This window comes from Schistocerca serialis, unplaced genomic scaffold (genome assembly GCF_023864345.2).
Source record: "Schistocerca serialis cubense isolate TAMUIC-IGC-003099 unplaced genomic scaffold, iqSchSeri2.2 HiC_scaffold_1265, whole genome shotgun sequence".
Taxonomy (NCBI): Eukaryota; Metazoa; Arthropoda; class Insecta; order Orthoptera; family Acrididae; genus Schistocerca; species Schistocerca serialis.
In genome coordinates this window covers 284,656-307,376 of record NW_026047475.1, presented here as the reverse complement: position 1 = coordinate 307,376, position 22,721 = coordinate 284,656, and the positions used below count along the sequence as shown (strand labels likewise).

Sequence of the window (22,721 nt, the reverse complement as noted above, 5' to 3'; positions counted from 1 at the left end):
AATGCTCTTACGACCCCCATACGGGCAACACTCGAACAGGTTTGTGAGATAAAAATCGCACCTCCCCGGCGGGGAATCGAACGCTGGTCTCCCGCGTGACAGGCGGGGATACTAACCACTATACTACCGAGGATGCGCTGTAGACAGGTGCCCTTGTGCGAGAGATATGGTGCTAGTAGCCGCAAACGTCCTACACTAAGTTCGGCGAGTGATAGAGCAGCAATTAAAAATCGGATGTGCCTCCCCGGCGGGGAATCGAACCCCGGTCTCCCGCGTGACAGGCGGGGATACTAACCACTATACTACCGAGGAAGACGCAGCTAGCGTCTCGAATGCACAATTATGTTACTCAAATAGCTGATACATCTCAAACCTAGCCTCCTGTTGCTGTCAGAGACAGCTGCTATGAAATAAAAGTATGCCCCAGGTGAGGCTCGAACTCACAACCCCGGCATTGCTCACGGCTACTGCCTTATAAGTACCGTGCGCTAACCAATTGCGCCACTGGGGCTACAACACAGCGCTCTCAGTTAGCGGTATTCACTTTGCTGCAAACCAGTGGTGGCCACAGAAACATACGATCGCCACCTGATGCCATACTGCGACTTTGGCACCTGACTACCAATGCTTCGTGCTATTCTTGTTTCATATGCTACGCTTACATGCACATCAACCGGCTCTCGTCGTCGAGAAAACGCGGGAAAACGCGCGCCTTGCCTTCTGCTACCTGTCGAACAGCGAGAGCAGATGCGTGGCAAGCTCTAAGCTCTGCAGGCGCACTGCGGCCACGCAGCTGCACGAAAGGTACCTTCCTTGGGAGCTTGCTCAGCCATGGAGAACACGTTTCTTAGCGAATTGCACTTGTCTCGTAGAAAGAAGTGCTGCCATTGGCCCTGTGGCGCAACGGATAACGCGTCTGACTACGGATCAGAAGATTCCAGGTTCGAATCCTGGCAGGGTCGGCATTCTGTTAGTTGCCGACGCGTAGCTGGGCAGTGGATTTCGTATGTCGCCGCATCGTGGAGTGCTTTGTTGCTCCTGTGCATCTCGCAGCTGCATGTCGAGTCGATCGTGGTAAATATCGCTGCCTGCAAGCGTCAGCGTAGCGTCAGTCGAGCAAAGTCGAGACAAGTCAAGCTGAGAGCTGTAGGAGATGATACGCAATTAAATACAGGCGTGTGAAAGCGACGCAGACAACACTTCCCAAGTGTCCCACGTCACGTGGCGAAGAGCGGGCGCAAGCCTAGCCAGCAGAGTGGCGCAGTGGAAGCGTGCTGGGCCCATAACCCAGAGGTCCGTGGATCGAAACCACGCTCTGCTAAAATTATTTATTTTGCGGACTGCGTCGAGCTCGATTATTACGCCCACAGCGTGGGCTGGGGTGCTTTGACTCAGCGTTAACAGCAAACCCCGTAATTCTGAAGTGTGAAGAATGCGAGAACCACTTCCTAAGATGTAGCATTTTTTAAGATTTCGCACCAACTACACTCCACGATCGCAAAGTTAATGCTCTTACGACCCCCATACGGGCAACACTCGAACAGGTTTGTGAGATAAAAATCGCACCTCCCCGGCGGGGAATCGAACCCCGGTCTCCCGCGTGACAGGCGGGGATACTAACCACTATACTACCGAGGATGCGCTGTAGGCAGGTGCCCTTGTGCGAGAGATATGGTGCTAGTAGCCGCAAACGTCCTACACTAAGTTCGGCGAGTGATAGAGCAGCAATTAAAAATCGGATGTGCCTCCCCGGCGGGGAATCGAACCCCGGTCTCCCGCGTGACAGGCGGGGATACTAACCACTATACTACCGAGGAACACGCAGCTAGCGTCTCGAATGCACAATTATGTTACTCAAATAGCTGATACATCTCAAACCTAGCCTCCTGTTGCTGTCAGAGACAGCTGCTATGAAATAAAAGTATGCCCCAGGTGAGGCTCGAACTCACAACCCCGGCATTGCTCACGGCTACTGCCTTATAAGTACCGTGCGCTAACCAATTGCGCCACTGGGGCTACAACACAGCGCTCTCAGTTAGCGGTATTCACTTTGCTGCAAACCAGTGGTGGCCACAGAAACATACGATCGCCACCTGATGCCATACTGCGACTTTGGCACCTGACTACCAATGCTTCGTGCTATTCTTGTTTCATATGCTACGCTTACATGCACATCAACCGGCTCTCGTCGTCGAGAAAACGCGGGAAAACGCGCGCCTTGCCTTCTGCTACCTGTCGAACAGCGAGAGCAGATGCGTGGCAAGCTCTAAGCTCTGCAGGCGCACTGCGGCCACGCAGCTGCACGAAAGGTACCTTCCTTGGGAGCTTGCTCAGCCATGGAGAACACGTTTCTTAGCGAATTGCACTTGTCTCGTAGAAAGAAGTGCTGCCATTGGCCCTGTGGCGCAACGGATAACGCGTCTGACTACGGATCAGAAGATTCCAGGTTCGAATCCTGGCAGGGTCGGCATTCTGTTAGTTGCCGACGCGTAGCTGGGCAGTGGATTTCGTATGTCGCCGCATCGTGGAGTGCTTTGTTGCTCCTGTGCATCTCGCAGCTGCATGTCGAGTCGATCGTGGTAAATATCGCTGCCTGCAAGCGTCAGCGTAGCGTCAGTCGAGCAAAGTCGAGACAAGTCAAGCTGAGAGCTGTAGGAGATGATACGCAATTAAATACAGGCGTGTGAAAGCGACGCAGACAACACTTCCCAAGTGTCCCACGTCACGTGGCGAAGAGCGGGCGCAAGCCTAGCCAGCAGAGTGGCGCAGTGGAAGCGTGCTGGGCCCATAACCCAGAGGTCCGTGGATCGAAACCACGCTCTGCTAAAATTATTTATTTTGCGGACTGCGTCGAGCTCGATTATTACGCCCACAGCGTGGGCTGGGGTGCTTTGACTCAGCGTTAACAGCAAACCCCGTAATTCTGAAGTGTGAAGAATGCGAGAACCACTTCCTAAGATGTAGCATTTTTTAAGATTTCGCACCAACTACACTCCACGATCGCAAAGTTAATGCTCTTACGACCCCCATACGGGCAACACTCGAACAGGTTTGTGAGATAAAAATCGCACCTCCCCGGCGGGGAATCGAACCCCGGTCTCCCGCGTGACAGGCGGGGATACTAACCACTATACTACCGAGGATGCGCTGTAGGCAGGTGCCCTTGTGCGAGAGATATGGTGCTAGTAGCCGCAAACGTCCTACACTAAGTTCGGCGAGTGATAGAGCAGCAATTAAAAATCGGATGTGCCTCCCCGGCGGGGAATCGAACCCCGGTCTCCCGCGTGACAGGCGGGGATACTAACCACTATACTACCGAGGAACACGCAGCTAGCGTCTCGAATGCACAATTATGTTACTCAAATAGCTGATACATCTCAAACCTAGCCTCCTGTTGCTGTCAGAGACAGCTGCTATGAAATAAAAGTATGCCCCAGGTGAGGCTCGAACTCACAACCCCGGCATTGCTCACGGCTACTGCCTTATAAGTACCGTGCGCTAACCAATTGCGCCACTGGGGCTACAACACAGCGCTCTCAGTTAGCGGTATTCACTTTGCTGCAAACCAGTGGTGGCCACAGAAACATACGATCGCCACCTGATGCCATACTGCGACTTTGGCACCTGACTACCAATGCTTCGTGCTATTCTTGTTTCATATGCTACGCTTACATGCACATCAACCGGCTCTCGTCGTCGAGAAAACGCGGGAAAACGCGCGCCTTGCCTTCTGCTACCTGTCGAACAGCGAGAGCAGATGCGTGGCAAGCTCTAAGCTCTGCAGGCGCACTGCGGCCACGCAGCTGCACGAAAGGTACCTTCCTTGGGAGCTTGCTCAGCCATGGAGAACACGTTTCTTAGCGAATTGCACTTGTCTCGTAGAAAGAAGTGCTGCCATTGGCCCTGTGGCGCAACGGATAACGCGTCTGACTACGGATCAGAAGATTCCAGGTTCGAATCCTGGCAGGGTCGGCATTCTGTTAGTTGCCGACGCGTAGCTGGGCAGTGGATTTCGTATGTCGCCGCATCGTGGAGTGCTTTGTTGCTCCTGTGCATCTCGCAGCTGCATGTCGAGTCGATCGTGGTAAATATCGCTGCCTGCAAGCGTCAGCGTAGCGTCAGTCGAGCAAAGTCGAGACAAGTCAAGCTGAGAGCTGTAGGAGATGATACGCAATTAAATACAGGCGTGTGAAAGCGACGCAGACAACACTTCCCAAGTGTCCCACGTCACGTGGCGAAGAGCGGGCGCAAGCCTAGCCAGCAGAGTGGCGCAGTGGAAGCGTGCTGGGCCCATAACCCAGAGGTCCGTGGATCGAAACCACGCTCTGCTAAAATTATTTATTTTGCGGACTGCGTCGAGCTCGATTATTACGCCCACAGCGTGGGCTGGGGTGCTTTGACTCAGCGTTAACAGCAAACCCCGTAATTCTGAAGTGTGAAGAATGCGAGAACCACTTCCTAAGATGTAGCATTTTTTAAGATTTCGCACCAACTACACTCCACGATCGCAAAGTTAATGCTCTTACGACCCCCATACGGGCAACACTCGAACAGGTTTGTGAGATAAAAATCGCACCTCCCCGGCGGGGAATCGAACGCTGGTCTCCCGCGTGACAGGCGGGGATACTAACCACTATACTACCGAGGATGCGCTGTAGACAGGTGCCCTTGTGCGAGAGATATGGTGCTAGTAGCCGCAAACGTCCTACACTAAGTTCGGCGAGTGATAGAGCAGCAATTAAAAATCGGATGTGCCTCCCCGGCGGGGAATCGAACCCCGGTCTCCCGCGTGACAGGCGGGGATACTAACCACTATACTACCGAGGAAGACGCAGCTAGCGTCTCGAATGCACAATTATGTTACTCAAATAGCTGATACATCTCAAACCTAGCCTCCTGTTGCTGTCAGAGACAGCTGCTATGAAATAAAAGTATGCCCCAGGTGAGGCTCGAACTCACAACCCCGGCATTGCTCACGGCTACTGCCTTATAAGTACCGTGCGCTAACCAATTGCGCCACTGGGGCTACAACACAGCGCTCTCAGTTAGCGGTATTCACTTTGCTGCAAACCAGTGGTGGCCACAGAAACATACGATCGCCACCTGATGCCATACTGCGACTTTGGCACCTGACTACCAATGCTTCGTGCTATTCTTGTTTCATATGCTACGCTTACATGCACATCAACCGGCTCTCGTCGTCGAGAAAACGCGGGAAAACGCGCGCCTTGCCTTCTGCTACCTGTCGAACAGCGAGAGCAGATGCGTGGCAAGCTCTAAGCTCTGCAGGCGCACTGCGGCCACGCAGCTGCACGAAAGGTACCTTCCTTGGGAGCTTGCTCAGCCATGGAGAACACGTTTCTTAGCGAATTGCACTTGTCTCGTAGAAAGAAGTGCTGCCATTGGCCCTGTGGCGCAACGGATAACGCGTCTGACTACGGATCAGAAGATTCCAGGTTCGAATCCTGGCAGGGTCGGCATTCTGTTAGTTGCCGACGCGTAGCTGGGCAGTGGATTTCGTATGTCGCCGCATCGTGGAGTGCTTTGTTGCTCCTGTGCATCTCGCAGCTGCATGTCGAGTCGATCGTGGTAAATATCGCTGCCTGCAAGCGTCAGCGTAGCGTCAGTCGAGCAAAGTCGAGACAAGTCAAGCTGAGAGCTGTAGGAGATGATACGCAATTAAATACAGGCGTGTGAAAGCGACGCAGACAACACTTCCCAAGTGTCCCACGTCACGTGGCGAAGAGCGGGCGCAAGCCTAGCCAGCAGAGTGGCGCAGTGGAAGCGTGCTGGGCCCATAACCCAGAGGTCCGTGGATCGAAACCACGCTCTGCTAAAATTATTTATTTTGCGGACTGCGTCGAGCTCGATTATTACGCCCACAGCGTGGGCTGGGGTGCTTTGACTCAGCGTTAACAGCAAACCCCGTAATTCTGAAGTGTGAAGAATGCGAGAACCACTTCCTAAGATGTAGCATTTTTTAAGATTTCGCACCAACTACACTCCACGATCGCAAAGTTAATGCTCTTACGACCCCCATACGGGCAACACTCGAACAGGTTTGTGAGATAAAAATCGCACCTCCCCGGCGGGGAATCGAACCCCGGTCTCCCGCGTGACAGGCGGGGATACTAACCACTATACTACCGAGGATGCGCTGTAGGCAGGTGCCCTTGTGCGAGAGATATGGTGCTAGTAGCCGCAAACGTCCTACACTAAGTTCGGCGAGTGATAGAGCAGCAATTAAAAATCGGATGTGCCTCCCCGGCGGGGAATCGAACCCCGGTCTCCCGCGTGACAGGCGGGGATACTAACCACTATACTACCGAGGAACACGCAGCTAGCGTCTCGAATGCACAATTATGTTACTCAAATAGCTGATACATCTCAAACCTAGCCTCCTGTTGCTGTCAGAGACAGCTGCTATGAAATAAAAGTATGCCCCAGGTGAGGCTCGAACTCACAACCCCGGCATTGCTCACGGCTACTGCCTTATAAGTACCGTGCGCTAACCAATTGCGCCACTGGGGCTACAACACAGCGCTCTCAGTTAGCGGTATTCACTTTGCTGCAAACCAGTGGTGGCCACAGAAACATACGATCGCCACCTGATGCCATACTGCGACTTTGGCACCTGACTACCAATGCTTCGTGCTATTCTTGTTTCATATGCTACGCTTACATGCACATCAACCGGCTCTCGTCGTCGAGAAAACGCGGGAAAACGCGCGCCTTGCCTTCTGCTACCTGTCGAACAGCGAGAGCAGATGCGTGGCAAGCTCTAAGCTCTGCAGGCGCACTGCGGCCACGCAGCTGCACGAAAGGTACCTTCCTTGGGAGCTTGCTCAGCCATGGAGAACACGTTTCTTAGCGAATTGCACTTGTCTCGTAGAAAGAAGTGCTGCCATTGGCCCTGTGGCGCAACGGATAACGCGTCTGACTACGGATCAGAAGATTCCAGGTTCGAATCCTGGCAGGGTCGGCATTCTGTTAGTTGCCGACGCGTAGCTGGGCAGTGGATTTCGTATGTCGCCGCATCGTGGAGTGCTTTGTTGCTCCTGTGCATCTCGCAGCTGCATGTCGAGTCGATCGTGGTAAATATCGCTGCCTGCAAGCGTCAGCGTAGCGTCAGTCGAGCAAAGTCGAGACAAGTCAAGCTGAGAGCTGTAGGAGATGATACGCAATTAAATACAGGCGTGTGAAAGCGACGCAGACAACACTTCCCAAGTGTCCCACGTCACGTGGCGAAGAGCGGGCGCAAGCCTAGCCAGCAGAGTGGCGCAGTGGAAGCGTGCTGGGCCCATAACCCAGAGGTCCGTGGATCGAAACCACGCTCTGCTAAAATTATTTATTTTGCGGACTGCGTCGAGCTCGATTATTACGCCCACAGCGTGGGCTGGGGTGCTTTGACTCAGCGTTAACAGCAAACCCCGTAATTCTGAAGTGTGAAGAATGCGAGAACCACTTCCTAAGATGTAGCATTTTTTAAGATTTCGCACCAACTACACTCCACGATCGCAAAGTTAATGCTCTTACGACCCCCATACGGGCAACACTCGAACAGGTTTGTGAGATAAAAATCGCACCTCCCCGGCGGGGAATCGAACCCCGGTCTCCCGCGTGACAGGCGGGGATACTAACCACTATACTACCGAGGATGCGCTGTAGGCAGGTGCCCTTGTGCGAGAGATATGGTGCTAGTAGCCGCAAACGTCCTACACTAAGTTCGGCGAGTGATAGAGCAGCAATTAAAAATCGGATGTGCCTCCCCGGCGGGGAATCGAACCCCGGTCTCCCGCGTGACAGGCGGGGATACTAACCACTATACTACCGAGGAACACGCAGCTAGCGTCTCGAATGCACAATTATGTTACTCAAATAGCTGATACATCTCAAACCTAGCCTCCTGTTGCTGTCAGAGACAGCTGCTATGAAATAAAAGTATGCCCCAGGTGAGGCTCGAACTCACAACCCCGGCATTGCTCACGGCTACTGCCTTATAAGTACCGTGCGCTAACCAATTGCGCCACTGGGGCTACAACACAGCGCTCTCAGTTAGCGGTATTCACTTTGCTGCAAACCAGTGGTGGCCACAGAAACATACGATCGCCACCTGATGCCATACTGCGACTTTGGCACCTGACTACCAATGCTTCGTGCTATTCTTGTTTCATATGCTACGCTTACATGCACATCAACCGGCTCTCGTCGTCGAGAAAACGCGGGAAAACGCGCGCCTTGCCTTCTGCTACCTGTCGAACAGCGAGAGCAGATGCGTGGCAAGCTCTAAGCTCTGCAGGCGCACTGCGGCCACGCAGCTGCACGAAAGGTACCTTCCTTGGGAGCTTGCTCAGCCATGGAGAACACGTTTCTTAGCGAATTGCACTTGTCTCGTAGAAAGAAGTGCTGCCATTGGCCCTGTGGCGCAACGGATAACGCGTCTGACTACGGATCAGAAGATTCCAGGTTCGAATCCTGGCAGGGTCGGCATTCTGTTAGTTGCCGACGCGTAGCTGGGCAGTGGATTTCGTATGTCGCCGCATCGTGGAGTGCTTTGTTGCTCCTGTGCATCTCGCAGCTGCATGTCGAGTCGATCGTGGTAAATATCGCTGCCTGCAAGCGTCAGCGTAGCGTCAGTCGAGCAAAGTCGAGACAAGTCAAGCTGAGAGCTGTAGGAGATGATACGCAATTAAATACAGGCGTGTGAAAGCGACGCAGACAACACTTCCCAAGTGTCCCACGTCACGTGGCGAAGAGCAGGCGCAAGCCTAGCCAGCAGAGTGGCGCAGTGGAAGCGTGCTGGGCCCATAACCCAGAGGTCCGTGGATCGAAACCACGCTCTGCTAAAATTATTTATTTTGCGGACTGCGTCGAGCTCGATTATTACGCCCACAGCGTGGGCTGGGGTGCTTTGACTCAGCGTTAACAGCAAACCCCGTAATTCTGAAGTGTGAAGAATGCGAGAACCACTTCCTAAGATGTAGCATTTTTTAAGATTTCGCACCAACTACACTCCACGATCGCAAAGTTAATGCTCTTACGACCCCCATACGGGCAACACTCGAACAGGTTTGTGAGATAAAAATCGCACCTCCCCGGCGGGGAATCGAACCCCGGTCTCCCGCGTGACAGGCGGGGATACTAACCACTATACTACCGAGGATGCGCTGTAGGCAGGTGCCCTTGTGCGAGAGATATGGTGCTAGTAGCCGCAAACGTCCTACACTAAGTTCGGCGAGTGATAGAGCAGCAATTAAAAATCGGATGTGCCTCCCCGGCGGGGAATCGAACCCCGGTCTCCCGCGTGACAGGCGGGGATACTAACCACTATACTACCGAGGAAGACGCAGCTAGCGTCTCGAATGCACAATTATGTTACTCAAATAGCTGATACATCTCAAACCTAGCCTCCTGTTGCTGTCAGAGACAGCTGCTATGAAATAAAAGTATGCCCCAGGTGAGGCTCGAACTCACAACCCCGGCATTGCTCACGGCTACTGCCTTATAAGTACCGTGCGCTAACCAATTGCGCCACTGGGGCTACAACACAGCGCTCTCAGTTAGCGGTATTCACTTTGCTGCAAACCAGTGGTGGCCACAGAAACATACGATCGCCACCTGATGCCATACTGCGACTTTGGCACCTGACTACCAATGCTTCGTGCTATTCTTGTTTCATATGCTACGCTTACATGCACATCAACCGGCTCTCGTCGTCGAGAAAACGCGGGAAAACGCGCGCCTTGCCTTCTGCTACCTGTCGAACAGCGAGAGCAGATGCGTGGCAAGCTCTAAGCTCTGCAGGCGCACTGCGGCCACGCAGCTGCACGAAAGGTACCTTCCTTGGGAGCTTGCTCAGCCATGGAGAACACGTTTCTTAGCGAATTGCACTTGTCTCGTAGAAAGAAGTGCTGCCATTGGCCCTGTGGCGCAACGGATAACGCGTCTGACTACGGATCAGAAGATTCCAGGTTCGAATCCTGGCAGGGTCGGCATTCTGTTAGTTGCCGACGCGTAGCTGGGCAGTGGATTTCGTATGTCGCCGCATCGTGGAGTGCTTTGTTGCTCCTGTGCATCTCGCAGCTGCATGTCGAGTCGATCGTGGTAAATATCGCTGCCTGCAAGCGTCAGCGTAGCGTCAGTCGAGCAAAGTCGAGACAAGTCAAGCTGAGAGCTGTAGGAGATGATACGCAATTAAATACAGGCGTGTGAAAGCGACGCAGACAACACTTCCCAAGTGTCCCACGTCACGTGGCGAAGAGCGGGCGCAAGCCTAGCCAGCAGAGTGGCGCAGTGGAAGCGTGCTGGGCCCATAACCCAGAGGTCCGTGGATCGAAACCACGCTCTGCTAAAATTATTTATTTTGCGGACTGCGTCGAGCTCGATTATTACGCCCACAGCGTGGGCTGGGGTGCTTTGACTCAGCGTTAACAGCAAACCCCGTAATTCTGAAGTGTGAAGAATGCGAGAACCACTTCCTAAGATGTAGCATTTTTTAAGATTTCGCACCAACTACACTCCACGATCGCAAAGTTAATGCTCTTACGACCCCCATACGGGCAACACTCGAACAGGTTTGTGAGATAAAAATCGCACCTCCCCGGCGGGGAATCGAACCCCGGTCTCCCGCGTGACAGGCGGGGATACTAACCACTATACTACCGAGGATGCGCTGTAGGCAGGTGCCCTTGTGCGAGAGATATGGTGCTAGTAGCCGCAAACGTCCTACACTAAGTTCGGCGAGTGATAGAGCAGCAATTAAAAATCGGATGTGCCTCCCCGGCGGGGAATCGAACCCCGGTCTCCCGCGTGACAGGCGGGGATACTAACCACTATACTACCGAGGAAGACGCAGCTAGCGTCTCGAATGCACAATTATGTTACTCAAATAGCTGATACATCTCAAACCTAGCCTCCTGTTGCTGTCAGAGACAGCTGCTATGAAATAAAAGTATGCCCCAGGTGAGGCTCGAACTCACAACCCCGGCATTGCTCACGGCTACTGCCTTATAAGTACCGTGCGCTAACCAATTGCGCCACTGGGGCTACAACACAGCGCTCTCAGTTAGCGGTATTCACTTTGCTGCAAACCAGTGGTGGCCACAGAAACATACGATCGCCACCTGATGCCATACTGCGACTTTGGCACCTGACTACCAATGCTTCGTGCTATTCTTGTTTCATATGCTACGCTTACATGCACATCAACCAGCTCTCGTCGTCGAGAAAACGCGGGAAAACGCGCGCCTTGCCTTCTGCTACCTGTCGAACAGCGAGAGCAGATGCGTGGCAAGCTCTAAGCTCTGCAGGCGCACTGCGGCCACGCAGCTGCACGAAAGGTACCTCCTTGGGAGCTTGCTCAGCCATGGAGAACACGTTTCTTAGCGAATTGCACTTGTCTCGTAGAAAGAAGTGCTGCCATTGGCCCTGTGGCGCAACGGATAACGCGTCTGACTACGGATCAGAAGATTCCAGGTTCGAATCCTGGCAGGGTCGGCATTCTGTTAGTTGCCGACGCGTAGCTGGGCAGTGGATATCGTATGTCGCCGCATCGTGGAGTGCTTTGTTGCTCCTGTGCATCTCGCAGCTGCATGTCGAGTCGATCGTGGTAAATATCGCTGCCTGCAAGCGTCAGCGTAGCGTCAGTCGAGCAAAGTCGAGACAAGTCAAGCTGAGAGCTGTAGGAGATGATACGCAATTAAATACAGGCGTGTGAAAGCGACGCAGACAACACTTCCCAAGTGTCCCACGTCACGTGGCGAAGAGCGGGCGCAAGCCTAGCCAGCAGAGTGGCGCAGTGGAAGCGTGCTGGGCCCATAACCCAGAGGTCCGTGGATCGAAACCACGCTCTGCTAAAATTATTTATTTTGCGGACTGCGTCGAGCTCGATTATTACGCCCACAGCGTGGGCTGGGGTGCTTTGACTCAGCGTTAACAGCAAACCCCGTAATTCTGAAGTGTGAAGAATGCGAGAACCACTTCCTAAGATGTAGCATTTTTTAAGATTTCGCACCAACTACACTCCACGATCGCAAAGTTAATGCTCTTACGACCCCCATACGGGCAACACTCGAACAGGTTTGTGAGATAAAAATCGCACCTCCCCGGCGGGGAATCGAACCCCGGTCTCCCGCGTGACAGGCGGGGATACTAACCACTATACTACCGAGGATGCGCTGTAGGCAGGTGCCCTTGTGCGAGAGATATGGTGCTAGTAGCCGCAAACGTCCTACACTAAGTTCGGCGAGTGATAGAGCAGCAATTAAAAATCGGATGTGCCTCCCCGGCGGGGAATCGAACCCCGGTCTCCCGCGTGACAGGCGGGGATACTAACCACTATACTACCGAGGAAGACGCAGCTAGCGTCTCGAATGCACAATTATGTTACTCAAATAGCTGATACATCTCAAACCTAGCCTCCTGTTGCTGTCAGAGACAGCTGCTATGAAATAAAAGTATGCCCCAGGTGAGGCTCGAACTCACAACCCCGGCATTGCTCACGGCTACTGCCTTATAAGTACCGTGCGCTAACCAATTGCGCCACTGGGGCTACAACACAGCGCTCTCAGTTAGCGGTATTCACTTTGCTGCAAACCAGTGGTGGCCACAGAAACATACGATCGCCACCTGATGCCATACTGCGACTTTGGCACCTGACTACCAATGCTTCGTGCTATTCTTGTTTCATATGCTACGCTTACATGCACATCAACCGGCTCTCGTCGTCGAGAAAACGCGGGAAAACGCGCGCCTTGCCTTCTGCTACCTGTCGAACAGCGAGAGCAGATGCGTGGCAAGCTCTAAGCTCTGCAGGCGCACTGCGGCCACGCAGCTGCACGAAAGGTACCTTCCTTGGGAGCTTGCTCAGCCATGGAGAACACGTTTCTTAGCGAATTGCACTTGTCTCGTAGAAAGAAGTGCTGCCATTGGCCCTGTGGCGCAACGGATAACGCGTCTGACTACGGATCAGAAGATTCCAGGTTCGAATCCTGGCAGGGTCGGCATTCTGTTAGTTGCCGACGCGTAGCTGGGCAGTGGATTTCGTATGTCGCCGCATCGTGGAGTGCTTTGTTGCTCCTGTGCATCTCGCAGCTGCATGTCGAGTCGATCGTGGTAAATATCGCTGCCTGCAAGCGTCAGCGTAGCGTCAGTCGAGCAAAGTCGAGACAAGTCAAGCTGAGAGCTGTAGGAGATGATACGCAATTAAATACAGGCGTGTGAAAGCGACGCAGACAACACTTCCCAAGTGTCCCACGTCACGTGGCGAAGAGCGGGCGCAAGCCTAGCCAGCAGAGTGGCGCAGTGGAAGCGTGCTGGGCCCATAACCCAGAGGTCCGTGGATCGAAACCACGCTCTGCTAAAATTATTTATTTTGCGGACTGCGTCGAGCTCGATTATTACGCCCACAGCGTGGGCTGGGGTGCTTTGACTCAGCGTTAACAGCAAACCCCGTAATTCTGAAGTGTGAAGAATGCGAGAACCACTTCCTAAGATGTAGCATTTTTTAAGATTTCGCACCAACTACACTCCACGATCGCAAAGTTAATGCTCTTACGACCCCCATACGGGCAACACTCGAACAGGTTTGTGAGATAAAAATCGCACCTCCCCGGCGGGGAATCGAACCCCGGTCTCCCGCGTGACAGGCGGGGATACTAACCACTATACTACCGAGGATGCGCTGTAGGCAGGTGCCCTTGTGCGAGAGATATGGTGCTAGTAGCCGCAAACGTCCTACACTAAGTTCGGCGAGTGATAGAGCAGCAATTAAAAATCGGATGTGCCTCCCCGGCGGGGAATCGAACCCCGGTCTCCCGCGTGACAGGCGGGGATACTAACCACTATACTACCGAGGAACACGCAGCTAGCGTCTCGAATGCACAATTATGTTACTCAAATAGCTGATACATCTCAAACCTAGCCTCCTGTTGCTGTCAGAGACAGCTGCTATGAAATAAAAGTATGCCCCAGGTGAGGCTCGAACTCACAACCCCGGCATTGCTCACGGCTACTGCCTTATAAGTACCGTGCGCTAACCAATTGCGCCACTGGGGCTACAACACAGCGCTCTCAGTTAGCGGTATTCACTTTGCTGCAAACCAGTGGTGGCCACAGAAACATACGATCGCCACCTGATGCCATACTGCGACTTTGGCACCTGACTACCAATGCTTCGTGCTATTCTTGTTTCATATGCTACGCTTACATGCACATCAACCGGCTCTCGTCGTCGAGAAAACGCGGGAAAACGCGCGCCTTGCCTTCTGCTACCTGTCGAACAGCGAGAGCAGATGCGTGGCAAGCTCTAAGCTCTGCAGGCGCACTGCGGCCACGCAGCTGCACGAAAGGTACCTTCCTTGGGAGCTTGCTCAGCCATGGAGAACACGTTTCTTAGCGAATTGCACTTGTCTCGTAGAAAGAAGTGCTGCCATTGGCCCTGTGGCGCAACGGATAACGCGTCTGACTACGGATCAGAAGATTCCAGGTTCGAATCCTGGCAGGGTCGGCATTCTGTTAGTTGCCGACGCGTAGCTGGGCAGTGGATTTCGTATGTCGCCGCATCGTGGAGTGCTTTGTTGCTCCTGTGCATCTCGCAGCTGCATGTCGAGTCGATCGTGGTAAATATCGCTGCCTGCAAGCGTCAGCGTAGCGTCAGTCGAGCAAAGTCGAGACAAGTCAAGCTGAGAGCTGTAGGAGATGATACGCAATTAAATACAGGCGTGTGAAAGCGACGCAGACAACACTTCCCAAGTGTCCCACGTCACGTGGCGAAGAGCGGGCGCAAGCCTAGCCAGCAGAGTGGCGCAGTGGAAGCGTGCTGGGCCCATAACCCAGAGGTCCGTGGATCGAAACCACGCTCTGCTAAAATTATTTATTTTGCGGACTGCGTCGAGCTCGATTATTACGCCCACAGCGTGGGCTGGGGTGCTTTGACTCAGCGTTAACAGCAAACCCCGTAATTCTGAAGTGTGAAGAATGCGAGAACCACTTCCTAAGATGTAGCATTTTTTAAGATTTCGCACCAACTACACTCCACGATCGCAAAGTTAATGCTCTTACGACCCCCATACGGGCAACACTCGAACAGGTTTGTGAGATAAAAATCGCACCTCCCCGGCGGGGAATCGAACCCCGGTCTCCCGCGTGACAGGCGGGGATACTAACCACTATACTACCGAGGATGCGCTGTAGGCAGGTGCCCTTGTGCGAGAGATATGGTGCTAGTAGCCGCAAACGTCCTACACTAAGTTCGGCGAGTGATAGAGCAGCAATTAAAAATCGGATGTGCCTCCCCGGCGGGGAATCGAACCCCGGTCTCCCGCGTGACAGGCGGGGATACTAACCACTATACTACCGAGGAACACGCAGCTAGCGTCTCGAATGCACAATTATGTTACTCAAATAGCTGATACATCTCAAACCTAGCCTCCTGTTGCTGTCAGAGACAGCTGCTATGAAATAAAAGTATGCCCCAGGTGAGGCTCGAACTCACAACCCCGGCATTGCTCACGGCTACTGCCTTATAAGTACCGTGCGCTAACCAATTGCGCCACTGGGGCTACAACACAGCGCTCTCAGTTAGCGGTATTCACTTTGCTGCAAACCAGTGGTGGCCACAGAAACATACGATCGCCACCTGATGCCATACTGCGACTTTGGCACCTGACTACCAATGCTTCGTGCTATTCTTGTTTCATATGCTACGCTTACATGCACATCAACCGGCTCTCGTCGTCGAGAAAACGCGGGAAAACGCGCGCCTTGCCTTCTGCTACCTGTCGAACAGCGAGAGCAGATGCGTGGCAAGCTCTAAGCTCTGCAGGCGCACTGCGGCCACGCAGCTGCACGAAAGGTACCTTCCTTGGGAGCTTGCTCAGCCATGGAGAACACGTTTCTTAGCGAATTGCACTTGTCTCGTAGAAAGAAGTGCTGCCATTGGCCCTGTGGCGCAACGGATAACGCGTCTGACTACGGATCAGAAGATTCCAGGTTCGAATCCTGGCAGGGTCGGCATTCTGTTAGTTGCCGACGCGTAGCTGGGCAGTGGATTTCGTATGTCGCCGCATCGTGGAGTGCTTTGTTGCTCCTGTGCATCTCGCAGCTGCATGTCGAGTCGATCGTGGTAAATATCGCTGCCTGCAAGCGTCAGCGTAGCGTCAGTCGAGCAAAGTCGAGACAAGTCAAGCTGAGAGCTGTAGGAGATGATACGCAATTAAATACAGGCGTGTGAAAGCGACGCAGACAACACTTCCCAAGTGTCCCACGTCACGTGGCGAAGAGCGGGCGCAAGCCTAGCCAGCAGAGTGGCGCAGTGGAAGCGTGCTGGGCCCATAACCCAGAGGTCCGTGGATCGAAACCACGCTCTGCTAAAATTATTTATTTTGCGGACTGCGTCGAGCTCGATTATTACGCCCACAGCGTGGGCTGGGGTGCTTTGACTCAGCGTTAACAGCAAACCCCGTAATTCTGAAGTGTGAAGAATGCGAGAACCACTTCCTAAGATGTAGCATTTTTTAAGATTTCGCACCAACTACACTCCACGATCGCAAAGTTAATGCTCTTACGACCCCCATACGGGCAACACTCGAACAGGTTTGTGAGATAAAAATCGCACCTCCCCGGCGGGGAATCGAACCCCGGTCTCCCGCGTGACAGGCGGGGATACTAACCACTATACTACCGAGGATGCGCTGTAGGCAGGTGCCCTTGTGCGAGAGATATGGTGCTAGTAGCCGCAAACGTCCTACACTAAGTTCGGCGAGTGATAGAGCAGCAATTAAAAATCGGATGTGCCTCCCCGGCGGGGAATCGAACCCCGGTCTCCCGCGTGACAGGCGGGGATACTAACCACTATACTACCGAGGAACACGCAGCTAGCGTCTCGAATGCACAATTATGTTACTCAAATAGCTGATACATCTCAAACCTAGCCTCCTGTTGCTGTCAGAGACAGCTGCTATGAAATAAAAGTATGCCCCAGGTGAGGCTCGAACTCACAACCCCGGCATTGCTCACGGCTACTGCCTTATAAGTACCGTGCGCTAACCAATTGCGCCACTGGGGCTACAACACAGCGCTCTCAGTTAGCGGTATTCACTTTGCTGCAAACCAGTGGTGGCCACAGAAACATACGATCGCCACCTGATGCCATACTGCGACTTTGGCACCTGACTACCAATGCTTCGTGCTATTCTTGTTTCATATGCTACGCTTACATGCACATCAACCAGCTCTCGTCGTCGAGAAAACGCGGGAAAACGCGCGCCTTGCCTTCTGCTACCTGTCGAACAGCGAGAGCAGATGCGTGGCAAGCTCTAAGCTCTGCAGGCGCACTGCGGCCACGCAGCTGCACGAAAGGTACCTCCTTGGGAGCTTGCTCAGCCATGGAGAACACGTTTCTTAGCGAATTGCACTTGTCTCGTAGAAAGAAGTGCTGCCATTGGCCCTGTGGCGCAACGGATAACGCGTCTGACTACGGATCAGAAGATTCCAGGTTCGAATCCTGGCAGGGTCGGCATTCTGTTAGTTGCCGACGCGTAGCTGGGCAGTGGATATCGTATGTCGCCGCATCGTGGAGTGCTTTGTTGCTCCTGTGCATCTCGCAGCTGCATGTCGAGTCGATCGTGGTAAATATCGCTGCCTGCAAGCGTCAGCGTAGCGTCAGTCGAGCAAAGTCGAGACAAGTCAAGCTGAGAGCTGTAGGAGATGATACGCAATTAAATACAGGCGTGTGAAAGCGACGCAGACAACACTTCCCAAGTGTCCCACGTCACGTGGCGAAGAGCGGGCGCAAGCCTAGCCAGCAGAGTGGCGCAGTGGAAGCGTGCTGGGCCCATAACCCAGAGGTCCGTGGATCGAAACCACGCTCTGCTAAAATTATTTATTTTGCGGACTGCGTCGAGCTCGATTATTACGCCCACAGCGTGGGCTGGGGTGCTTTGACTCAGCGTTAACAGCAAACCCCGTAATTCTGAAGTGTGAAGAATGCGAGAACCACTTCCTAAGATGTAGCATTTTTTAAGATTTCGCACCAACTACACTCCACGATCGCAAAGTTAATGCTCTTACGACCCCCATACGGGCAACACTCGAACAGGTTTGTGAGATAAAAATCGCACCTCCCCGGCGGGGAATCGAACCCCGGTCTCCCGCGTGACAGGCGGGGATACTAACCACTATACTACCGAGGATGCGCTGTAGGCAGGTGCCCTTGTGCGAGAGATATGGTGCTAGTAGCCGCAAACGTCCTACACTAAGTTCGGCGAGTGATAGAGCAGCAATTAAAAATCGGATGTGCCTCCCCGGCGGGGAATCGAACCCCGGTCTCCCGCGTGACAGGCGGGGATACTAACCACTATACTACCGAGGAAGACGCAGCTAGCGTCTCGAATGCACAATTATGTTACTCAAATAGCTGATACATCTCAAACCTAGCCTCCTGTTGCTGTCAGAGACAGCTGCTATGAAATAAAAGTATGCCCCAGGTGAGGCTCGAACTCACAACCCCGGCATTGCTCACGGCTACTGCCTTATAAGTACCGTGCGCTAACCAATTGCGCCACTGGGGCTACAACACAGCGCTCTCAGTTAGCGGTATTCACTTTGCTGCAAACCAGTGGTGGCCACAGAAACATACGATCGCCACCTGATGCCATACTGCGACTTTGGCACCTGACTACCAATGCTTCGTGCTATTCTTGTTTCATATGCTACGCTTACATGCACATCAACCGGCTCTCGTCGTCGAGAAAACGCGGGAAAACGCGCGCCTTGCCTTCTGCTACCTGTCGAACAGCGAGAGCAGATGCGTGGCAAGCTCTAAGCTCTGCAGGCGCACTGCGGCCACGCAGCTGCACGAAAGGTACCTTCCTTGGGAGCTTGCTCAGCCATGGAGAACACGTTTCTTAGCGAATTGCACTTGTCTCGTAGAAAGAAGTGCTGCCATTGGCCCTGTGGCGCAACGGATAACGCGTCTGACTACGGATCAGAAGATTCCAGGTTCGAATCCTGGCAGGGTCGGCATTCTGTTAGTTGCCGACGCGTAGCTGGGCAGTGGATTTCGTATGTCGCCGCATCGTGGAGTGCTTTGTTGCTCCTGTGCATCTCGCAGCTGCATGTCGAGTCGATCGTGGTAAATATCGCTGCCTGCAAGCGTCAGCGTAGCGTCAGTCGAGCAAAGTCGAGACAAGTCAAGCTGAGAGCTGTAGGAGATGATACGCAATTAAATACAGGCGTGTGAAAGCGACGCAGACAACACTTCCCAAGTGTCCCACGTCACGTGGCGAAGAGCGGGCGCAAGCCTAGCCAGCAGAGTGGCGCAGTGGAAGCGTGCTGGGCCCATAACCCAGAGGTCCGTGGATCGAAACCACGCTCTGCTAAAATTATTTATTTTGCGGACTGCGTCGAGCTCGATTATTACGCCCACAGCGTGGGCTGGGGTGCTTTGACTCAGCGTTAACAGCAAACCCCGTAATTCTGAAGTGTGAAGAATGCGAGAACCACTTCCTAAGATGTAGCATTTTTTAAGATTTCGCACCAACTACACTCCACGATCGCAAAGTTAATGCTCTTACGACCCCCATACGGGCAACACTCGAACAGGTTTGTGAGATAAAAATCGCACCTCCCCGGCGGGGAATCGAACCCCGGTCTCCCGCGTGACAGGCGGGGATACTAACCACTATACTACCGAGGATGCGCTGTAGGCAGGTGCCCTTGTGCGAGAGATATGGTGCTAGTAGCCGCAAACGTCCTACACTAAGTTCGGCGAGTGATAGAGCAGCAATTAAAAATCGGATGTGCCTCCCCGGCGGGGAATCGAACCCCGGTCTCCCGCGTGACAGGCGGGGATACTAACCACTATACTACCGAGGAACACGCAGCTAGCGTCTCGAATGCACAATTATGTTACTCAAATAGCTGATACATCTCAAACCTAGCCTCCTGTTGCTGTCAGAGACAGCTGCTATGAAATAAAAGTATGCCCCAGGTGAGGCTCGAACTCACAACCCCGGCATTGCTCACGGCTACTGCCTTATAAGTACCGTGCGCTAACCAATTGCGCCACTGGGGCTACAACACAGCGCTCTCAGTTAGCGGTATTCACTTTGCTGCAAACCAGTGGTGGCCACAGAAACATACGATCGCCACCTGATGCCATACTGCGACTTTGGCACCTGACTACCAATGCTTCGTGCTATTCTTGTTTCATATGCTACGCTTACATGCACATCAACCGGCTCTCGTCGTCGAGAAAACGCGGGAAAACGCGCGCCTTGCCTTCTGCTACCTGTCGAACAGCGAGAGCAGATGCGTGGCAAGCTCTAAGCTCTGCAGGCGCACTGCGGCCACGCAGCTGCACGAAAGGTACCTTCCTTGGGAGCTTGCTCAGCCATGGAGAACACGTTTCTTAGCGAATTGCACTTGTCTCGTAGAAAGAAGTGCTGCCATTGGCCCTGTGGCGCAACGGATAACGCGTCTGACTACGGATCAGAAGATTCCAGGTTCGAATCCTGGCAGGGTCGGCATTCTGTTAGTTGCCGACGCGTAGCTGGGCAGTGGATTTCGTATGTCGCCGCATCGTGGAGTGCTTTGTTGCTCCTGTGCATCTCGCAGCTGCATGTCGAGTCGATCGTGGTAAATATCGCTGCCTGCAAGCGTCAGCGTAGCGTCAGTCGAGCAAAGTCGAGACAAGTCAAGCTGAGAGCTGTAGGAGATGATACGCAATTAAATACAGGCGTGTGAAAGCGACGCAGACAACACTTCCCAAGTGTCCCACGTCACGTGGCGAAGAGCGGGCGCAAGCCTAGCCAGCAGAGTGGCGCAGTGGAAGCGTGCTGGGCCCATAACCCAGAGGTCCGTGGATCGAAACCACGCTCTGCTAAAATTATTTATTTTGCGGACTGCGTCGAGCTCGATTATTACGCCCACAGCGTGGGCTGGGGTGCTTTGACTCAGCGTTAACAGCAAACCCCGTAATTCTGAAGTGTGAAGAATGCGAGAACCACTTCCTAAGATGTAGCATTTTTTAAGATTTCGCACCAACTACACTCCACGATCGCAAAGTTAATGCTCTTACGACCCCCATACGGGCAACACTCGAACAGGTTTGTGAGATAAAAATCGCACCTCCCCGGCGGGGAATCGAACCCCGGTCTCCCGCGTGACAGGCGGGGATACTAACCACTATACTACCGAGGATGCGCTGTAGGCAGGTGCCCTTGTGCGAGAGATATGGTGCTAGTAGCCGCAAACGTCCTACACTAAGTTCGGCGAGTGATAGAGCAGCAATTAAAAATCGGATGTGCCTCCCCGGCGGGGAATCGAACCCCGGTCTCCCGCGTGACAGGCGGGGATACTAACCACTATACTACCGAGGAACACGCAGCTAGCGTCTCGAATGCACAATTATGTTACTCAAATAGCTGATACATCTCAAACCTAGCCTCCTGTTGCTGTCAGAGACAGCTGCTATGAAATAAAAGTATGCCCCAGGTGAGGCTCGAACTCACAACCCCGGCATTGCTCACGGCTACTGCCTTATAAGTACCGTGCGCTAACCAATTGCGCCACTGGGGCTACAACACAGCGCTCTCAGTTAGCGGTATTCACTTTGCTGCAAACCAGTGGTGGCCACAGAAACATACGATCGCCACCTGATGCCATACTGCGACTTTGGCACCTGACTACCAATGCTTCGTGCTATTCTTGTTTCATATGCTACGCTTACATGCACATCAACCGGCTCTCGTCGTCGAGAAAACGCGGGAAAACGCGCGCCTTGCCTTCTGCTACCTGTCGAACAGCGAGAGCAGATGCGTGGCAAGCTCTAAGCTCTGCAGGCGCACTGCGGCCACGCAGCTGCACGAAAGGTACCTTCCTTGGGAGCTTGCTCAGCCATGGAGAACACGTTTCTTAGCGAATTGCACTTGTCTCGTAGAAAGAAGTGCTGCCATTGGCCCTGTGGCGCAACGGATAACGCGTCTGACTACGGATCAGAAGATTCCAGGTTCGAATCCTGGCAGGGTCGGCATTCTGTTAGTTGCCGACGCGTAGCTGGGCAGTGGATTTCGTATGTCGCCGCATCGTGGAGTGCTTTGTTGCTCCTGTGCATCTCGCAGCTGCATGTCGAGTCGATCGTGGTAAATATCGCTGCCTGCAAGCGTCAGCGTAGCGTCAGTCGAGCAAAGTCGAGACAAGTCAAGCTGAGAGCTGTAGGAGATGATACGCAATTAAATACAGGCGTGTGAAAGCGACGCAGACAACACTTCCCAAGTGTCCCACGTCACGTGGCGAAGAGCGGGCGCAAGCCTAGCCAGCAGAGTGGCGCAGTGGAAGCGTGCTGGGCCCATAACCCAGAGGTCCGTGGATCGAAACCACGCTCTGCTAAAATTATTTATTTTGCGGACTGCGTCGAGCTCGATTATTACGCCCACAGCGTGGGCTGGGGTGCTTTGACTCAGCGTTAACAGCAAACCCCGTAATTCTGAAGTGTGAAGAATGCGAGAACCACTTCCTAAGATGTAGCATTTTTTAAGATTTCGCACCAACTACACTCCACGATCGCAAAGTTAATGCTCTTACGACCCCCATACGGGCAACACTCGAACAGGTTTGTGAGATAAAAATCGCACCTCCCCGGCGGGGAATCGAACCCCGGTCTCCCGCGTGACAGGCGGGGATACTAACCACTATACTACCGAGGATGCGCTGTAGGCAGG

At 53.4% G+C, this 22,721-nt stretch overlaps 74 non-coding genes across 74 annotated transcripts; 30 read left to right on the top strand and 44 right to left on the bottom strand.

Moving 5' to 3' along the window:
* Positions 1-240: 240 nt before the first annotated feature.
* Trnad-guc (transfer RNA aspartic acid (anticodon GUC)) lies at positions 241-312 on the bottom strand. The gene has a single exon. It is a non-coding gene; the product is annotated as a tRNA-Asp (tRNA).
* Positions 313-419: 107 nt separating this feature from the next.
* On the bottom strand, positions 420-511 carry Trnai-uau (transfer RNA isoleucine (anticodon UAU)). The gene is given in 2 exon segments: positions 420-455; positions 474-511. It is a non-coding gene; the product is annotated as a tRNA-Ile (tRNA).
* Positions 512-889: 378 nt separating this feature from the next.
* Positions 890-962, top strand: Trnar-acg (transfer RNA arginine (anticodon ACG)). Its single transcript has one exon. It is a non-coding gene; the product is annotated as a tRNA-Arg (tRNA).
* A 287-nt stretch (positions 963-1,249) lies between these two features.
* On the top strand, positions 1,250-1,321 carry Trnam-cau (transfer RNA methionine (anticodon CAU)). Its single transcript has one exon. It is a non-coding gene; the product is annotated as a tRNA-Met (tRNA).
* A 245-nt stretch (positions 1,322-1,566) lies between these two features.
* Positions 1,567-1,638, bottom strand: Trnad-guc (transfer RNA aspartic acid (anticodon GUC)). The gene has a single exon. It is a non-coding gene; the product is annotated as a tRNA-Asp (tRNA).
* A 107-nt stretch (positions 1,639-1,745) lies between these two features.
* Positions 1,746-1,817, bottom strand: Trnad-guc (transfer RNA aspartic acid (anticodon GUC)). Its single transcript has one exon. It is a non-coding gene; the product is annotated as a tRNA-Asp (tRNA).
* A 107-nt stretch (positions 1,818-1,924) lies between these two features.
* On the bottom strand, positions 1,925-2,016 carry Trnai-uau (transfer RNA isoleucine (anticodon UAU)). The gene is given in 2 exon segments: positions 1,925-1,960; positions 1,979-2,016. It is a non-coding gene; the product is annotated as a tRNA-Ile (tRNA).
* Positions 2,017-2,394: 378 nt separating this feature from the next.
* Trnar-acg (transfer RNA arginine (anticodon ACG)) lies at positions 2,395-2,467 on the top strand. Its single transcript has one exon. It is a non-coding gene; the product is annotated as a tRNA-Arg (tRNA).
* A 287-nt stretch (positions 2,468-2,754) lies between these two features.
* Positions 2,755-2,826, top strand: Trnam-cau (transfer RNA methionine (anticodon CAU)). The gene has a single exon. It is a non-coding gene; the product is annotated as a tRNA-Met (tRNA).
* A 245-nt stretch (positions 2,827-3,071) lies between these two features.
* Positions 3,072-3,143, bottom strand: Trnad-guc (transfer RNA aspartic acid (anticodon GUC)). Its single transcript has one exon. It is a non-coding gene; the product is annotated as a tRNA-Asp (tRNA).
* Positions 3,144-3,250: 107 nt separating this feature from the next.
* Trnad-guc (transfer RNA aspartic acid (anticodon GUC)) lies at positions 3,251-3,322 on the bottom strand. The gene has a single exon. It is a non-coding gene; the product is annotated as a tRNA-Asp (tRNA).
* A 107-nt stretch (positions 3,323-3,429) lies between these two features.
* Trnai-uau (transfer RNA isoleucine (anticodon UAU)) lies at positions 3,430-3,521 on the bottom strand. Its single transcript is given in 2 exon segments — positions 3,430-3,465; positions 3,484-3,521. It is a non-coding gene; the product is annotated as a tRNA-Ile (tRNA).
* A 378-nt stretch (positions 3,522-3,899) lies between these two features.
* On the top strand, positions 3,900-3,972 carry Trnar-acg (transfer RNA arginine (anticodon ACG)). Its single transcript has one exon. It is a non-coding gene; the product is annotated as a tRNA-Arg (tRNA).
* A 287-nt stretch (positions 3,973-4,259) lies between these two features.
* Trnam-cau (transfer RNA methionine (anticodon CAU)) lies at positions 4,260-4,331 on the top strand. Its single transcript has one exon. It is a non-coding gene; the product is annotated as a tRNA-Met (tRNA).
* Positions 4,332-4,755: 424 nt separating this feature from the next.
* On the bottom strand, positions 4,756-4,827 carry Trnad-guc (transfer RNA aspartic acid (anticodon GUC)). The gene has a single exon. It is a non-coding gene; the product is annotated as a tRNA-Asp (tRNA).
* A 107-nt stretch (positions 4,828-4,934) lies between these two features.
* Positions 4,935-5,026, bottom strand: Trnai-uau (transfer RNA isoleucine (anticodon UAU)). The gene is given in 2 exon segments: positions 4,935-4,970; positions 4,989-5,026. It is a non-coding gene; the product is annotated as a tRNA-Ile (tRNA).
* A 378-nt stretch (positions 5,027-5,404) lies between these two features.
* Positions 5,405-5,477, top strand: Trnar-acg (transfer RNA arginine (anticodon ACG)). Its single transcript has one exon. It is a non-coding gene; the product is annotated as a tRNA-Arg (tRNA).
* A 287-nt stretch (positions 5,478-5,764) lies between these two features.
* On the top strand, positions 5,765-5,836 carry Trnam-cau (transfer RNA methionine (anticodon CAU)). The gene has a single exon. It is a non-coding gene; the product is annotated as a tRNA-Met (tRNA).
* Positions 5,837-6,081: 245 nt separating this feature from the next.
* Trnad-guc (transfer RNA aspartic acid (anticodon GUC)) lies at positions 6,082-6,153 on the bottom strand. The gene has a single exon. It is a non-coding gene; the product is annotated as a tRNA-Asp (tRNA).
* A 107-nt stretch (positions 6,154-6,260) lies between these two features.
* Trnad-guc (transfer RNA aspartic acid (anticodon GUC)) lies at positions 6,261-6,332 on the bottom strand. The gene has a single exon. It is a non-coding gene; the product is annotated as a tRNA-Asp (tRNA).
* Positions 6,333-6,439: 107 nt separating this feature from the next.
* Positions 6,440-6,531, bottom strand: Trnai-uau (transfer RNA isoleucine (anticodon UAU)). Its single transcript is given in 2 exon segments — positions 6,440-6,475; positions 6,494-6,531. It is a non-coding gene; the product is annotated as a tRNA-Ile (tRNA).
* A 378-nt stretch (positions 6,532-6,909) lies between these two features.
* On the top strand, positions 6,910-6,982 carry Trnar-acg (transfer RNA arginine (anticodon ACG)). The gene has a single exon. It is a non-coding gene; the product is annotated as a tRNA-Arg (tRNA).
* Positions 6,983-7,269: 287 nt separating this feature from the next.
* Positions 7,270-7,341, top strand: Trnam-cau (transfer RNA methionine (anticodon CAU)). Its single transcript has one exon. It is a non-coding gene; the product is annotated as a tRNA-Met (tRNA).
* Positions 7,342-7,586: 245 nt separating this feature from the next.
* On the bottom strand, positions 7,587-7,658 carry Trnad-guc (transfer RNA aspartic acid (anticodon GUC)). Its single transcript has one exon. It is a non-coding gene; the product is annotated as a tRNA-Asp (tRNA).
* Positions 7,659-7,765: 107 nt separating this feature from the next.
* On the bottom strand, positions 7,766-7,837 carry Trnad-guc (transfer RNA aspartic acid (anticodon GUC)). The gene has a single exon. It is a non-coding gene; the product is annotated as a tRNA-Asp (tRNA).
* A 107-nt stretch (positions 7,838-7,944) lies between these two features.
* Trnai-uau (transfer RNA isoleucine (anticodon UAU)) lies at positions 7,945-8,036 on the bottom strand. The gene is given in 2 exon segments: positions 7,945-7,980; positions 7,999-8,036. It is a non-coding gene; the product is annotated as a tRNA-Ile (tRNA).
* Positions 8,037-8,414: 378 nt separating this feature from the next.
* Positions 8,415-8,487, top strand: Trnar-acg (transfer RNA arginine (anticodon ACG)). Its single transcript has one exon. It is a non-coding gene; the product is annotated as a tRNA-Arg (tRNA).
* A 287-nt stretch (positions 8,488-8,774) lies between these two features.
* Trnam-cau (transfer RNA methionine (anticodon CAU)) lies at positions 8,775-8,846 on the top strand. The gene has a single exon. It is a non-coding gene; the product is annotated as a tRNA-Met (tRNA).
* Positions 8,847-9,091: 245 nt separating this feature from the next.
* On the bottom strand, positions 9,092-9,163 carry Trnad-guc (transfer RNA aspartic acid (anticodon GUC)). The gene has a single exon. It is a non-coding gene; the product is annotated as a tRNA-Asp (tRNA).
* Positions 9,164-9,270: 107 nt separating this feature from the next.
* Trnad-guc (transfer RNA aspartic acid (anticodon GUC)) lies at positions 9,271-9,342 on the bottom strand. Its single transcript has one exon. It is a non-coding gene; the product is annotated as a tRNA-Asp (tRNA).
* A 107-nt stretch (positions 9,343-9,449) lies between these two features.
* Positions 9,450-9,541, bottom strand: Trnai-uau (transfer RNA isoleucine (anticodon UAU)). Its single transcript is given in 2 exon segments — positions 9,450-9,485; positions 9,504-9,541. It is a non-coding gene; the product is annotated as a tRNA-Ile (tRNA).
* A 378-nt stretch (positions 9,542-9,919) lies between these two features.
* Positions 9,920-9,992, top strand: Trnar-acg (transfer RNA arginine (anticodon ACG)). Its single transcript has one exon. It is a non-coding gene; the product is annotated as a tRNA-Arg (tRNA).
* A 287-nt stretch (positions 9,993-10,279) lies between these two features.
* On the top strand, positions 10,280-10,351 carry Trnam-cau (transfer RNA methionine (anticodon CAU)). Its single transcript has one exon. It is a non-coding gene; the product is annotated as a tRNA-Met (tRNA).
* A 245-nt stretch (positions 10,352-10,596) lies between these two features.
* Trnad-guc (transfer RNA aspartic acid (anticodon GUC)) lies at positions 10,597-10,668 on the bottom strand. Its single transcript has one exon. It is a non-coding gene; the product is annotated as a tRNA-Asp (tRNA).
* Positions 10,669-10,775: 107 nt separating this feature from the next.
* On the bottom strand, positions 10,776-10,847 carry Trnad-guc (transfer RNA aspartic acid (anticodon GUC)). The gene has a single exon. It is a non-coding gene; the product is annotated as a tRNA-Asp (tRNA).
* Positions 10,848-10,954: 107 nt separating this feature from the next.
* Trnai-uau (transfer RNA isoleucine (anticodon UAU)) lies at positions 10,955-11,046 on the bottom strand. The gene is given in 2 exon segments: positions 10,955-10,990; positions 11,009-11,046. It is a non-coding gene; the product is annotated as a tRNA-Ile (tRNA).
* Positions 11,047-11,423: 377 nt separating this feature from the next.
* On the top strand, positions 11,424-11,496 carry Trnar-acg (transfer RNA arginine (anticodon ACG)). The gene has a single exon. It is a non-coding gene; the product is annotated as a tRNA-Arg (tRNA).
* Positions 11,497-11,783: 287 nt separating this feature from the next.
* On the top strand, positions 11,784-11,855 carry Trnam-cau (transfer RNA methionine (anticodon CAU)). Its single transcript has one exon. It is a non-coding gene; the product is annotated as a tRNA-Met (tRNA).
* A 245-nt stretch (positions 11,856-12,100) lies between these two features.
* Trnad-guc (transfer RNA aspartic acid (anticodon GUC)) lies at positions 12,101-12,172 on the bottom strand. The gene has a single exon. It is a non-coding gene; the product is annotated as a tRNA-Asp (tRNA).
* Positions 12,173-12,279: 107 nt separating this feature from the next.
* Positions 12,280-12,351, bottom strand: Trnad-guc (transfer RNA aspartic acid (anticodon GUC)). The gene has a single exon. It is a non-coding gene; the product is annotated as a tRNA-Asp (tRNA).
* Positions 12,352-12,458: 107 nt separating this feature from the next.
* Trnai-uau (transfer RNA isoleucine (anticodon UAU)) lies at positions 12,459-12,550 on the bottom strand. The gene is given in 2 exon segments: positions 12,459-12,494; positions 12,513-12,550. It is a non-coding gene; the product is annotated as a tRNA-Ile (tRNA).
* Positions 12,551-12,928: 378 nt separating this feature from the next.
* Trnar-acg (transfer RNA arginine (anticodon ACG)) lies at positions 12,929-13,001 on the top strand. The gene has a single exon. It is a non-coding gene; the product is annotated as a tRNA-Arg (tRNA).
* Positions 13,002-13,288: 287 nt separating this feature from the next.
* On the top strand, positions 13,289-13,360 carry Trnam-cau (transfer RNA methionine (anticodon CAU)). The gene has a single exon. It is a non-coding gene; the product is annotated as a tRNA-Met (tRNA).
* Positions 13,361-13,605: 245 nt separating this feature from the next.
* Trnad-guc (transfer RNA aspartic acid (anticodon GUC)) lies at positions 13,606-13,677 on the bottom strand. Its single transcript has one exon. It is a non-coding gene; the product is annotated as a tRNA-Asp (tRNA).
* A 107-nt stretch (positions 13,678-13,784) lies between these two features.
* On the bottom strand, positions 13,785-13,856 carry Trnad-guc (transfer RNA aspartic acid (anticodon GUC)). The gene has a single exon. It is a non-coding gene; the product is annotated as a tRNA-Asp (tRNA).
* Positions 13,857-13,963: 107 nt separating this feature from the next.
* On the bottom strand, positions 13,964-14,055 carry Trnai-uau (transfer RNA isoleucine (anticodon UAU)). The gene is given in 2 exon segments: positions 13,964-13,999; positions 14,018-14,055. It is a non-coding gene; the product is annotated as a tRNA-Ile (tRNA).
* Positions 14,056-14,433: 378 nt separating this feature from the next.
* On the top strand, positions 14,434-14,506 carry Trnar-acg (transfer RNA arginine (anticodon ACG)). Its single transcript has one exon. It is a non-coding gene; the product is annotated as a tRNA-Arg (tRNA).
* A 287-nt stretch (positions 14,507-14,793) lies between these two features.
* On the top strand, positions 14,794-14,865 carry Trnam-cau (transfer RNA methionine (anticodon CAU)). The gene has a single exon. It is a non-coding gene; the product is annotated as a tRNA-Met (tRNA).
* A 245-nt stretch (positions 14,866-15,110) lies between these two features.
* Positions 15,111-15,182, bottom strand: Trnad-guc (transfer RNA aspartic acid (anticodon GUC)). The gene has a single exon. It is a non-coding gene; the product is annotated as a tRNA-Asp (tRNA).
* Positions 15,183-15,289: 107 nt separating this feature from the next.
* On the bottom strand, positions 15,290-15,361 carry Trnad-guc (transfer RNA aspartic acid (anticodon GUC)). Its single transcript has one exon. It is a non-coding gene; the product is annotated as a tRNA-Asp (tRNA).
* A 107-nt stretch (positions 15,362-15,468) lies between these two features.
* Trnai-uau (transfer RNA isoleucine (anticodon UAU)) lies at positions 15,469-15,560 on the bottom strand. The gene is given in 2 exon segments: positions 15,469-15,504; positions 15,523-15,560. It is a non-coding gene; the product is annotated as a tRNA-Ile (tRNA).
* Positions 15,561-15,938: 378 nt separating this feature from the next.
* On the top strand, positions 15,939-16,011 carry Trnar-acg (transfer RNA arginine (anticodon ACG)). Its single transcript has one exon. It is a non-coding gene; the product is annotated as a tRNA-Arg (tRNA).
* Positions 16,012-16,298: 287 nt separating this feature from the next.
* Positions 16,299-16,370, top strand: Trnam-cau (transfer RNA methionine (anticodon CAU)). The gene has a single exon. It is a non-coding gene; the product is annotated as a tRNA-Met (tRNA).
* A 245-nt stretch (positions 16,371-16,615) lies between these two features.
* Trnad-guc (transfer RNA aspartic acid (anticodon GUC)) lies at positions 16,616-16,687 on the bottom strand. Its single transcript has one exon. It is a non-coding gene; the product is annotated as a tRNA-Asp (tRNA).
* A 107-nt stretch (positions 16,688-16,794) lies between these two features.
* Positions 16,795-16,866, bottom strand: Trnad-guc (transfer RNA aspartic acid (anticodon GUC)). Its single transcript has one exon. It is a non-coding gene; the product is annotated as a tRNA-Asp (tRNA).
* Positions 16,867-16,973: 107 nt separating this feature from the next.
* On the bottom strand, positions 16,974-17,065 carry Trnai-uau (transfer RNA isoleucine (anticodon UAU)). Its single transcript is given in 2 exon segments — positions 16,974-17,009; positions 17,028-17,065. It is a non-coding gene; the product is annotated as a tRNA-Ile (tRNA).
* Positions 17,066-17,442: 377 nt separating this feature from the next.
* On the top strand, positions 17,443-17,515 carry Trnar-acg (transfer RNA arginine (anticodon ACG)). Its single transcript has one exon. It is a non-coding gene; the product is annotated as a tRNA-Arg (tRNA).
* Positions 17,516-17,802: 287 nt separating this feature from the next.
* Trnam-cau (transfer RNA methionine (anticodon CAU)) lies at positions 17,803-17,874 on the top strand. The gene has a single exon. It is a non-coding gene; the product is annotated as a tRNA-Met (tRNA).
* Positions 17,875-18,119: 245 nt separating this feature from the next.
* On the bottom strand, positions 18,120-18,191 carry Trnad-guc (transfer RNA aspartic acid (anticodon GUC)). Its single transcript has one exon. It is a non-coding gene; the product is annotated as a tRNA-Asp (tRNA).
* A 107-nt stretch (positions 18,192-18,298) lies between these two features.
* Trnad-guc (transfer RNA aspartic acid (anticodon GUC)) lies at positions 18,299-18,370 on the bottom strand. The gene has a single exon. It is a non-coding gene; the product is annotated as a tRNA-Asp (tRNA).
* A 107-nt stretch (positions 18,371-18,477) lies between these two features.
* On the bottom strand, positions 18,478-18,569 carry Trnai-uau (transfer RNA isoleucine (anticodon UAU)). The gene is given in 2 exon segments: positions 18,478-18,513; positions 18,532-18,569. It is a non-coding gene; the product is annotated as a tRNA-Ile (tRNA).
* A 378-nt stretch (positions 18,570-18,947) lies between these two features.
* On the top strand, positions 18,948-19,020 carry Trnar-acg (transfer RNA arginine (anticodon ACG)). Its single transcript has one exon. It is a non-coding gene; the product is annotated as a tRNA-Arg (tRNA).
* Positions 19,021-19,307: 287 nt separating this feature from the next.
* Positions 19,308-19,379, top strand: Trnam-cau (transfer RNA methionine (anticodon CAU)). The gene has a single exon. It is a non-coding gene; the product is annotated as a tRNA-Met (tRNA).
* Positions 19,380-19,624: 245 nt separating this feature from the next.
* On the bottom strand, positions 19,625-19,696 carry Trnad-guc (transfer RNA aspartic acid (anticodon GUC)). The gene has a single exon. It is a non-coding gene; the product is annotated as a tRNA-Asp (tRNA).
* Positions 19,697-19,803: 107 nt separating this feature from the next.
* Trnad-guc (transfer RNA aspartic acid (anticodon GUC)) lies at positions 19,804-19,875 on the bottom strand. Its single transcript has one exon. It is a non-coding gene; the product is annotated as a tRNA-Asp (tRNA).
* Positions 19,876-19,982: 107 nt separating this feature from the next.
* Positions 19,983-20,074, bottom strand: Trnai-uau (transfer RNA isoleucine (anticodon UAU)). Its single transcript is given in 2 exon segments — positions 19,983-20,018; positions 20,037-20,074. It is a non-coding gene; the product is annotated as a tRNA-Ile (tRNA).
* Positions 20,075-20,452: 378 nt separating this feature from the next.
* On the top strand, positions 20,453-20,525 carry Trnar-acg (transfer RNA arginine (anticodon ACG)). Its single transcript has one exon. It is a non-coding gene; the product is annotated as a tRNA-Arg (tRNA).
* A 287-nt stretch (positions 20,526-20,812) lies between these two features.
* On the top strand, positions 20,813-20,884 carry Trnam-cau (transfer RNA methionine (anticodon CAU)). The gene has a single exon. It is a non-coding gene; the product is annotated as a tRNA-Met (tRNA).
* A 245-nt stretch (positions 20,885-21,129) lies between these two features.
* Positions 21,130-21,201, bottom strand: Trnad-guc (transfer RNA aspartic acid (anticodon GUC)). Its single transcript has one exon. It is a non-coding gene; the product is annotated as a tRNA-Asp (tRNA).
* A 107-nt stretch (positions 21,202-21,308) lies between these two features.
* On the bottom strand, positions 21,309-21,380 carry Trnad-guc (transfer RNA aspartic acid (anticodon GUC)). The gene has a single exon. It is a non-coding gene; the product is annotated as a tRNA-Asp (tRNA).
* Positions 21,381-21,487: 107 nt separating this feature from the next.
* Positions 21,488-21,579, bottom strand: Trnai-uau (transfer RNA isoleucine (anticodon UAU)). The gene is given in 2 exon segments: positions 21,488-21,523; positions 21,542-21,579. It is a non-coding gene; the product is annotated as a tRNA-Ile (tRNA).
* A 378-nt stretch (positions 21,580-21,957) lies between these two features.
* On the top strand, positions 21,958-22,030 carry Trnar-acg (transfer RNA arginine (anticodon ACG)). Its single transcript has one exon. It is a non-coding gene; the product is annotated as a tRNA-Arg (tRNA).
* Positions 22,031-22,317: 287 nt separating this feature from the next.
* Trnam-cau (transfer RNA methionine (anticodon CAU)) lies at positions 22,318-22,389 on the top strand. The gene has a single exon. It is a non-coding gene; the product is annotated as a tRNA-Met (tRNA).
* A 245-nt stretch (positions 22,390-22,634) lies between these two features.
* Trnad-guc (transfer RNA aspartic acid (anticodon GUC)) lies at positions 22,635-22,706 on the bottom strand. Its single transcript has one exon. It is a non-coding gene; the product is annotated as a tRNA-Asp (tRNA).
* Positions 22,707-22,721: the final 15 nt, after the last annotated feature.